Source organism: Trichogramma pretiosum, unplaced genomic scaffold (assembly GCF_000599845.2).
Source record: "Trichogramma pretiosum strain Unisexual culture from Peru unplaced genomic scaffold, Tpre_2.0 scaffold2, whole genome shotgun sequence".
NCBI classification, from domain to species: domain Eukaryota; kingdom Metazoa; phylum Arthropoda; class Insecta; order Hymenoptera; family Trichogrammatidae; genus Trichogramma; species Trichogramma pretiosum.
Window position 1 is genome coordinate 2,021,974 of NW_019641687.1, and position 11,338 is coordinate 2,033,311.

The window sequence follows — 11,338 nt, forward strand, 5'->3', positions numbered from 1 at the left end:
GCATCAGCCGTATAGCCTGCAACAACGACGACGACGACATCGCGCGCAAAAAAAGAGTCAAGTCGAGTCGTGCCAGAAATTAGAGATTTACCCCAAAGGATCAAGTTCATTTCGTTTGTACGTAGACCCTTATACGTATCCATGTGTACACGAACCGGAGCTATTTTCCCCTTCGGTGATGTGGACGGGTAAGCACGGACAGCTCTCGAAAATGAAATTGGCCGTGAATTCCACGAGTTCTTTACCTCTTAATATAATTCCCTTTTCCGCTTCCTTTCCTGCTCCTGCGGACTGCTGCTATCGCGCGAGCTTTTCCCGCGCCATTCATGTATACCTATATACGAGCGCCCTTGTCGACCAACACGAGGTGATCAATTATCGAACAATAGATAAGGAATGCTATCTTACTTTTCGAAAACTTTCTACACCTTTCCTTTAACGCTGCTCTTCCTCCCAGCAATAAAGAGACTCGAGTCCATTTCACCTTCTTTTTCTCATTATTAAGCGCGTGTAGCTATAGATTTTTTTTATACGTTCCGAAATCGATTTTGAATAAATTTTTTGTGCCGTACTCGTTGCGTCGCGCAGTGCAGCGGTCGTGCTCTGTCATTGTAACACGTGCATTATAAATAACGCTCGGCCAAGCGAGCGAAAAACTACTTACTCCCCGAGCGAAATCGCTGTAAAAGAAAATAAGCCCTAGTGGCGTATAGTATACGTGGTACGAGAGAGAGAGAGAGACCGGCGCGCGTCTGATCTTTCGCATGCATATATATAGCCGCAAGCGAGAGCAGCCGAAAGATCGAATGCAAAGTTCTTTGGGCTTCTCTCGCCTCCTCGCTCCCACGGTAAAGTGAATTTATATTGTAGCGGTTGAGGGGGTGGGCACTCTCGATAAGCGTGTGCCGCCCCGATCGTCCATTGATTTGCCGAGAGAAAAATCCTTCCCGCAAAGACTGGAATTAATATTTGCGAACGAGGGACGCGCGATCGCAAAGATATTTATTTTGACTTAAAAAACTTTTGAGCTTTACCCGTTGGAATTTACCGAGGATTTTTTTCCCTTCACAAAGCAAACTTGCACGTCAGTACTGAAAATTTCATGTAACACATTTTAAACGTCGTTTTTCCCTCTATCTGAGCTTCACCGGGCAGAGGCCGTTGAATTTAATGTTTTACACTTCATTATCCGGTTTCGTGCATACAAATGTCTACAACGGTTAAATGCGAAACTTCGTTTGCCAAAGGTCAGGTGAATTTCGCAATATTACTGCTCGATATCGCGCGCTTGCTCGCAATTTTTTATATCAAAAGCTCGAGCTTTTAAATTTCAAACTCATTGGTAACGAGAGGCAGCAGCAGCGCGCGCGCGCGCGGGGAAAGAGAAATTTAATATAAAATATGCACCAAGTTCAATTCCTCATAAAAGCGAACGAGTCCATTTTTATCGTTAGAAAATATCTGCCCGAACGCAATTTACTTTTACTGCCCCGGCGCGATTGGGAGTCGTTAAAAAAATTACTCTTGCTTCCGAACTCATCGACGCCGTAATCATGCGCAATTAATGTCTTTTAATGAAGCAAACTATAGACATGAACAGGTCGATTTGTAAAGCTTCCGAGCCGAGAACGTATGAATAATTACAGCCGAGTGAAATGGCACAACAAAGCCCGGGCCGGGCCGCAGAGTTTACCAGCAGTAGCGCCAGTCAACTCGAAGTTCAGCACGTTTTTGCTCACCACTAATTGGCCCTAAACTCGAAGTAAACGCCACATGCGTGCCTACACACGATGGCTAACCAGGCGCGCGCCGCTCTGCCTTTCTCATCAGAATGACTGATAATCGCCGTGTTATAGCGCAACGACGAATTACGAAATTTCGCCCTCCGAGAAATTGATTAAGGCCACCGTGCGCGCGCATACGTGTGTACGCGGGCGCGCGAGGAGCTAAGCGTTAATTTGCACTTTCAACACTTTGACGTGAATCAGGAGCCCTCGAGAATCAAAATATGTTTAGTCATCAGCTGTTCAAGTCTCTCCTCGGCTCGAGAGCGCCCGTAGTAAAGCGGCAAAAGATAGTTTGGAAAATAATTAATTTTACTGCGAGTGACTTTAAAGGGAAACTTATCCCATCTGCAGCGTAGGTCGCGCGATCATCGTCGATCTTTGAAACTCGCCGCGATAATCTCGAGCTTTTGAAAAAAAAAGACAAGATTTTCCAGGCTCGCATCTCGCATTCATCCACTGCAATCGCACAGCCAATATACACACTTTTCCAGGCCTTTGATGACGCGCTTATACGTGCGTATAACGCACACAAGCTCCTGGAGAGAAACGAGTGTGACGACGACGACGACCTTCGTGTATACCTATAGAGAACGACGAAATGTCATTTGCGTGCCGTACAGCGTACAAACGCGTTTGCAAGTCCGTACAAAAGGCTGCCACCACTGCAGCAGTGATAAATCTCAAAAGTACTTGCCAGCTCTCGCGCGCGCTCACTGCTACTATAACCCGGCCGCCACGCTATGGAGTGCACCTATATATACACTAGCTCACACAGACACACAGTAGTCGCACAGGACTACTGCAAGCTCAAGGGAGAGAGAGGGAATGCGCTGAAGAGAGAGAGAGAGAGAGAGAGAGCAAGCTTAAAGTGGAAATTTTCGTTACGCGTCTAGATATGAATTTTACCTTGGGACTCGTGTCTTTTTATTAAACATCGGGAGGTGAGGGGCCAGGGGAGGTAGGCAAATGCAGCAAATTACGAAAATTAAATTAACGAACGTGAATCGTTGTAATTATTCCAAGGTATTTTCCAGATACGCCAACACATTCCACAGCGGAGTATAAGAGCGCCCAGTATAGCTGAGCACATCGGTTTCTCTATGCTCCATACAGTTCTATGCAACGTCTCCTTCTCAGCTCTCTCTCTTTCTCGTTGCTCTCGTTGCTTTGCATCCTTTGCAAAGAAAGGCCGCTGTATACTACTGTACTCGGCGCTCTGCACGCGGCAGTAGTATTAAGTTAGCTACTTGTTATAACGTCGAGAGCCGGCCCTAAAGGATTCCGTGCAGGCTATGCTGCAGCTTTCTCAATGGCAAGGCAGCAGCAACGTGCCACGGGGCACCCACGCAAATCTTGCCAAACGCAATTAGCGGCAAACTTTTTCATTGTTATACACGCGTGCGGCTGGGAATTGAATCCTCGGGATTTATCTCGTTGTTTACGGATTCTTTGACTCCTGTACATAGTACACAGCATACACATTATGTGGAAGCTCTCGAGGTGTGTGCAGTGCAGTACGCAGTGCGGGACGACGAGCGAAGCTATATGGCTATGGAGCGCACACAATACTATTGCCGCTGCAGCTCGACGTCGCTACAAAGCCGCGAATTTAATCAGCTCATCACGGTAATATATGTATATAATTCGTCGTCGACGGCGTCGTCACGCGCGCAACGATAACAAATGAAATTAAAAGCACAGCAGCAGCAGCAGCGGCGGCGGCAATAGCAGCTCTCCGGCTATGGCTCCGAACGCGCGCGGTTTATCTCGTTAGCTCCGGCGGGGGGATACATATATCGCAGCGTAATGCAATAATTGAAACTGCTGGAGCTGGACCCGCGCGCTAATTGTAAACATGAGGAGTCCATACGGCCGCACCGGATATGCAAGTCGTATGGCCGCGCGTAAGGGAGATGGTGGGAGGCGAGACACCGCGGCCGACGATCCTTTCTTCGTGCGGCGATAAACAAAGCCTGCGAGCGTCTAATGATGATAGCTATGTAGACGCGCGAGGTACGAGCTCTATATCTCTCGAGCAGGACTCGTGCAATCCTAAGCCTCGACGACTCGTCGTGAAAGAGAGCCAGGATTATCCCCTGGGATTAGATCTACGATTAAAATACTCGAAATTGTTTTAGCACTTCTACACGGCGCATTTGTGTGGGCCGGGGGAAAAATCGTATGGCCTAAAGCAGCTCCTCGACGTCATTCAAAGGCAGGTAACTCGAATGTTATATTCTTGGCAGCTCTTAATGCCTCTAATTTAACGATGATACTCACAGAATTATATTGCATTACCAACACCGACCGCTCGACCTACCTCCCGGTCATGTATTCGACCATTTTATGGCAATACGATACCTCGGCTAGATCCACTCGGAATCTCGATGCATATCCGATATTTTATTTTATAAAGAATCGGCCTTGCGTTAGATTATCGAGTTCGCCCTACATAGACAATAGGTGTACATTTCTGAATAATTTAGGTACGAGGACTCTCGCTGCCAGTTCGCTTTGATCCAGCTGCCAAATCGTCTATTTGCCTAGCGGACGAGTTAAGATCTTCCTCTATCTCGCGGGAAAGTATTCGGACTCGTACTACTCGTTTGATATATAAAGCCCCGGCAGTTAATCACGATAATGAGATTTGGATTAAGTTGCGAGAGATTTCCCAGAGAGAGGGTATATATATCTGTATTTTCTCAATGCATACATTTGTGTTCGACAAGATAAGTTCTCGAAGCAATTACAAAATGGAATTACACCCGATTGCAGACGCTGCCGGGGGACGCGCGGCCGGCGACGCGACGACATATCGCTGCGAATCGGCGCAGCGACAACTTGTGAAAAGGAAAAACGCCTCGCGACTTCATCGAAGTTTAATTAGCCAACTTTTTTCAGAGTTAAAGGAGCATTTCTTACTTACTTTGTGAGATAAAGAGAGAGAGAGAGAGAGAGAGAGAGAGAGAGAGAGAGAGAGGGGAAAAAAAGCGTATTCGTCTGAAATAAATGAGCTGTTTCAGTCCTGCGCGCGATCATAATAAACTCAACTCCTCGGGGAAACAAACCATCTAAACGGATTAAAGATCAAATTCACGGAATTCCACGTACACGTACACACACACACACACACACACACACACACACACATAGAGGAATAAGCTCTCAAAGTCTTGTTGCACACGAGCAGTGAACATTGCCCCGAAGGAATAGCTCTCGCGCGCGCGAGCGAAAGTTTCGCGCACAGAGAGAGTCCGGTAACGTGGGCCAAGTGTGTGGTTTTGTGCACTGTCATCGATCGTCTCTTCGAGATTCAGCTGCAGCTCTCGGCGTATCGAGCCAACGAAATTACGCATTATCTCTCCTGCTCCTGTAAGAGGATTCGCTCTATATACATATACGTGGTAGCTTTGGCCCTTCCCGTTTGTGCTCGCCAAAGTGCAAATTCATCGTAAATCTCACCACGAGTGGCCGCCGCCACCGCCGCCGCGCGTACCAAAGAGAAAACGAGCGAGAGAGGGAAGAGTAAAGAGATGCGCGTGAGCCGCTTGGAAGATGATTTTTTCTCTCTCCTATATCCTGCTCTAGTCTCAGGAAGGTGGAAAAACTTTGTAGAATATTTGCGGTGTTGGCGCGTGTAACCCTCCGGCCTGGGCCCGAGGAAAAAAGCCAAAAGGTGCTTCAGAGAGGATGATCTGCAGCGCCGAGGATTTGGCGATGCTTTTAGCCTCGAAAAACGTTTCCGCCGAGAGTTTGACTTTTGCATTTTTTAAGAATTTTAATGTTAACATTGCGGATTTGACGTTTTCTTCTTCGTGACTTTAAATTTCAAAGGATCTCCATTACCGTGACGAATAATAAACTACGCTTATATTTTGCAATTGTAGAATTTCAAAACGCGGAAAAATGAGATTACATTGTCAGCGCGGCTCGCTCGTAATATGTACACGCAAGTGCGCACGCACAGACGAGAGACGCGCGCGCTCGGATACACGCAGTCGCTCACCGACGACGACGAGCTGCTGCGCACTGTGAATAATTAAAAGTTACACGAGGATGCGAGACTAATTTTGTGAGATGCATTTTAAATAGGAGGAAAATTGCAGCTGGAAAACTCGAAAAAAATGACGAGCCCCATGCAAAGCTTGTCGTGACTCGAGAGAGAGAGAGAGAGAGAGAGAGAGGTAGAAGAAAAAGAAAATATTTATTACAGTCGTTTACCTGCAGTTCGAATAAAAAAAACATCATAATCTCGAGAGCTTTCACGTATCATGTTGAGCGCGCAAAATACCATGTAACTTAATGCGCATGAGAAAATTCGCTAAAACACACTTACGCACAAACATCAGACAAGTCAAGATAAATTCTTAAAAAAAAAAAATAAAATGCCTTTTTCTACCCGCATATGTAAATGTCTGCTCTGCTCTACGCGCCCGAGTAATCCAGTATAGCTGGATGAAAAATATAAAATTAATTTTTATCCCCGTAATGACATACTGTAAAATAGACATTTTTGAGCATTCGCACCTACTTGCGATCTCTCTTCGGAGTTGAAGGCTATTTCAGCGTGAAAATATGATTTTTCTGACGTCCGATATATATGAAGCTGCGCGTAATCGTTTTACATTGATGTAAGCTCTCGTCGACGAGTCACGTTTTTCTGTCTCGATTCTTTATATACTGAAGTTATCGAGAGCCGCAGTTGAAGCGCGAACTTTTAATTGAAACTCCAGACACACAGCTCGCACAATGCCAGTTTTGTTTTTAATCATTTGAAATTTTCCTTTTTCCTGCCGTTGTTCGCGCGAACAATGCGCGCGAGACAGAAATATAATCAAGACATTACTCAGGGCTGGTTCTATATTAACACAGTGATACCGGCAAACTTGTTCGGATAAAGTTAGTTGTCGCGAAATGGACATGGAACGATGAGGTCACGTTAATTCGAATAAATTATGACCGTGTTCCACACACATTTTCATTTTGTATTATTTAATAGTTGCTGCATTTTTAATAATCATGAAAAATAGAGCAACGCACTTAAATAATGTGTTTACCATATGCTCCAGTTGAAATGAATAATTACATGTTTAAAGAGCATACATGCAACTTGAATTCTGACTATTAATGTGAGTGGCGCATGTATATAAATCGATCGTGTCTACATGAATAGAGCAAAGTTTACAGGTATACACGACGAGACTTCTATAATATAGTCAGCGATATTTGTGGATGTGCAAAGGCAAACAGTCGTATGACTTGCAAACATCTGTAGAGAGCTTGACCATTGACCGACGACGTAAAAGGAGAAATCCAGGAGGTGTTGAATTATACCCGTATAGTGGAATATTGATAAAAGTAAACAAAGAAAAAATATTTTTTCTATTGAATGCAGCGTGTGCCGCAAGGGGATTAGAAAATTTATTATGCGCTTGAATTTGTAGTGGCCCTAGATAACTCGGCTGCAAGCTTTTTTCTCTCTGTCTAAACATTTTCAAGCGCAGTACTTATTTTACTACTAACAGAGAATTTCGATCGAACGAGCCGCAGTGGAAAAAGAAAAATCTCGATGCTAAGTTTATAACGAAGAGGAAAAAGTCTCGAGCGCAGTAAAAAAGCACTATCAAGATGAAGAAACCATAGCCCTTCGTTGCAATAAATTCCTGCCCGATAGAAGAAAAAGAGAGAGAAAAAAGTTGGCGATGGCTCGGGCTAAAAGATTAGAACTCACAGGTTCAATTTTGTATATTCATCCCTTTATAATGTCAATAATAATAGTCAGAATGCGGAGCTAACAATCTGGACTTGATATTAGTATGCTGTGCACACACATTCGAAGATCAATAGGCAAGGTCGAATCCACCTAAACCAATGAGAAATAAGCAACAGTGACTGCTTTATTGCGGTTCTAGGGCTTTGCTGAGCTTGGGTCAAATAATAATGGGGGTGACGCGGCGTGGCTCAGCCCGAGGAGCAAAGCAGACTATTCACGAGCTAATATCGTCGATTGTCTATATAACCCGGCAATAATATCCATCGAAACTCGAGCTTTGCAATTGTTCTTCTTTTTTTTTTTTTGTTGCTTTATCCTGCATTTATTATTCTCGCGCGCGCTTGGCAATCGGCATTGTTGACGAATGAAATTCCCATTGGCTTTTTTAATCGAATACCTCAATGCTGTACACATGCCAAGCGCTCATCGTGGCCGATGTATTAATTGAAAAATGTATTATAACGATCGAATTGTGTGAATCAATAATTCAATAACGATCCGCCCACGAATTTATCATTTATATGCGAAATTCTTAAATTAACGCGCGTTTCCATAATAAAATGATATATATGCAATCCTGCAACGATATATTAATTTGAACCTTTCTGGATACCAACAAATTACCCGACCACAAATATTCCCAATGGACTGTAACGAAGCTTTTTTTCGGGAATGGAGGGAAAAATCGTTACAGACTCACATGTGTGCGTGTCGCGCAAAAGATAAAAACGCGACCGAGCAGCTAGCCGGAACGTAAATTGAGAAGAAAATAAAGCGCCTTTCGCGCGCCGCACGAGTTATTATCGAGCTGGCAAATTTTTTTCGTGTGCGATTTTCTTACATTTATAACGGACTGCCCGTACAGAGAGAGAGAGAGAGAGAGAGAGAGAGAGAGAGAGAGAGAGAGAGAGAGAGAGAGAGAGAGGGTTTATATATCATAGTTGTTACTAATGAACTGCCATTTTCACGTGCGCATCGTTGCGCACACACGCGCTTACATGCTCTAGATCAACGCCTCTTTTGCTCTTTTCCTGATTTTTTTTCGTGTCTCTGCTGCTACGCGCAGCAATCATCGAAGCGAATGAAGAAAAACTGCCACGCAAAAAATATTCAAACGCAGAGCCAATGCACGAACAAATTTTTATTCTTCGCTGTTTCGCGTTTAGTACTCGCTGCTGAAGAGAAACTATCATGTAATCTCGGATAATAAAGAGCTGAAACGCAATGAAAGTGGAAATTATCAAGAATCTTATGGTTCATTTCATTACAAAAGATGCCAAGTTATCTCGAAGCGATCCCGACGTTTTCGTTGCTCGCTATATATTGAATGAGCCTGCGGAATGGCGTCCCGAGCAGTATCTAATTATTTTTCTAAATTGAATTTTTTCCATTATGTGAAATATTTTGTTTTTAAATTTGGAAAAGTGTCGGTGGTTTGTCGGAGCTACACTGAAAATCGCGTGAAAATAAATTCGTCGAAATTTCTCAGTGAAACTCGAAATTCTTGTACCGCTTTTGAAATGTAATATTTTCAGTTTGCTATGATTAATGTCAAATAATTGTTAGAAAAATAAGACTGAATCTTATGAAAATGTCATAAAACCGTCGACAATTTTAATTATAATTCGTTAAATTCCATTGAACTGTACCAAATAACGCTCAAATGATTGAGAAATATTAAATTCAAATTTTTTTTATTATTATGACTAAAATGAAGCATCAATTAGTAGTAATTTAATTCAATCCTCAAAACTACTTAAAAACCAGACTAAATAATGAGTCCTTGGCAGTTAAGATGGCCACTTCTCAATAGTGAACTTGGTTAAATTATAAAATACTCGCCTCATTATTTCAACACCTTTCCCCACCTTTTGACTTTTCAAACTTCCGACTCGGCCACCAGGTGGCGCGTCGCCATTGAAAAGTCGTACCTGCAAAAGAAAAGGTCGAGTTCAGAGTACTAGTATAAGTCTCTCGACTCAATTCAATCAATTATTGTCGAAGCTGTCAACATGGGTCATAGCTGGTCACAGCCAGTCTTTCTGCACAAATTAACAGCCTGCATCAAAACTAGTCCTTTTCAGGACTAAACGTAGAGTTTGCAAAACTTGTAAACTAAGAGGCAACAAATAACATCGACCCTCCTCAGGGTCACTCGTCATACATCAGCCTGGTGATGGTCAAGCGTGTTTCCGCTCTGACTAACTGAACGCTTACGATGTCGGCGAAACTCTGCAAAAACTCGCAGACTCGCTCAAAATTGTCCCCTCCACAGCACATTATACAACAAACTGTAGTCACGAGCTGTTGTTTAGAAATGGTGAGGAAAGCGACTAATCGATCGCAAATTTTCGAGGTGCGAGTATCTAAGTCCGCTGGTGTAGACATTTCAGCCGTACGTGGAACCGAACCCCCTTTTCCCATACGAACAATGCTTCCGTATTAGCAGATTTATGCGTCGCGATGCTCTTTTATTTGGACGAGAAACGATATTTTGAAAATTTGATATATTTTGATACAAAAATTATAGTTACCGAAATTCAAGTCGGCTCCTAATTATATGAATTTTTTTCTCTCAGTGTACGACATACTCAACTCTTTGTTTGCGTACGCAAGTCCAAATTATGTACATTATGACTAGTACATGTACCTTGGTATCGCGAAGCTCTTTTCTTTGGACGAAAATCGATACTCTAAAAATCTCATATATTGTAATCCATAAAATGATAGTTTTCTATATTCAAGGTGGCTCATAGGATATCAAAACCTGTTTGCCTAGAGTATGACATTCTCGACTCGTTCTATGTGTATGTGATTCGTAATTATGTAAAATATGACTTAAGCCCGTACATGCCTGTACATGGTTTTTGCAGTCAATTTCAATATCTTGTTTGACAATGAATTTAACGGAACAACCTCGGCATACATAGAGAATCCTGAAAATAAATGTACAGTTAGGTTTGACCTTTTGAAAAAAATGAAATTTAAGATAATCACTTTTTATTAAAATAATTGGATATTCGGTATCAACGATAGCTCTGTCATTGAACTCCTGAAAAAAAATGATTGACTTAGAACTGATATAAGGACTGAAATGATAGCATGATAGCTTTAGTAAAAGAGTACTAAGAAAAACCCGTAAATTTACTTACATCAACAAGCTGATAAAGGTCCTTTGATTCTTCCTTAAAGTAGTTGAATAATAGTTAAAAAATTACCAGAGTTTTAGGAATTTTATCATTTCTCAACTGCTCATATGATTTTGCCTCTTTCCAGATATTTTCGTAGGAAGTATCTTGTCTTTTTTCATACGTAAAGTACCTTCTTATTATTTTTGCTCTATCTTCATGATAGATTTGCCAAATTTTTTTCACATCTTTATCTAATAACAATTTAGAATGTTCAGTAATCCCTTCATATAATTTCAAGCAAGGCCAGTTCATGATAATTGCAGATAAATCCCTATTTTATTCATTTAAGGGCTTATATACACCTTAAATTCAAAATTTTTTTTATTCAATTTTTTAATAGTATTTTTTCTCCCCTTTCCATTGCTTTTTTCGAAATTCCAAAATCTTGATTTTGCCCTGAGATACAGCTGTTTCCGTGAGCCTTTTTCCTATACTTTACGTGTTAAATTTTTTCTTCTTTTGCGTTTTCTGGCGAGTAGTGTTTTTGGTCACCTGTCGTAATATTCAGATGGTATCGATTGAACTTTCTGCACCAGGGTCGCGTACACTTCTTCAGAACATGAATGGTTATGGCCACTACCACGGGC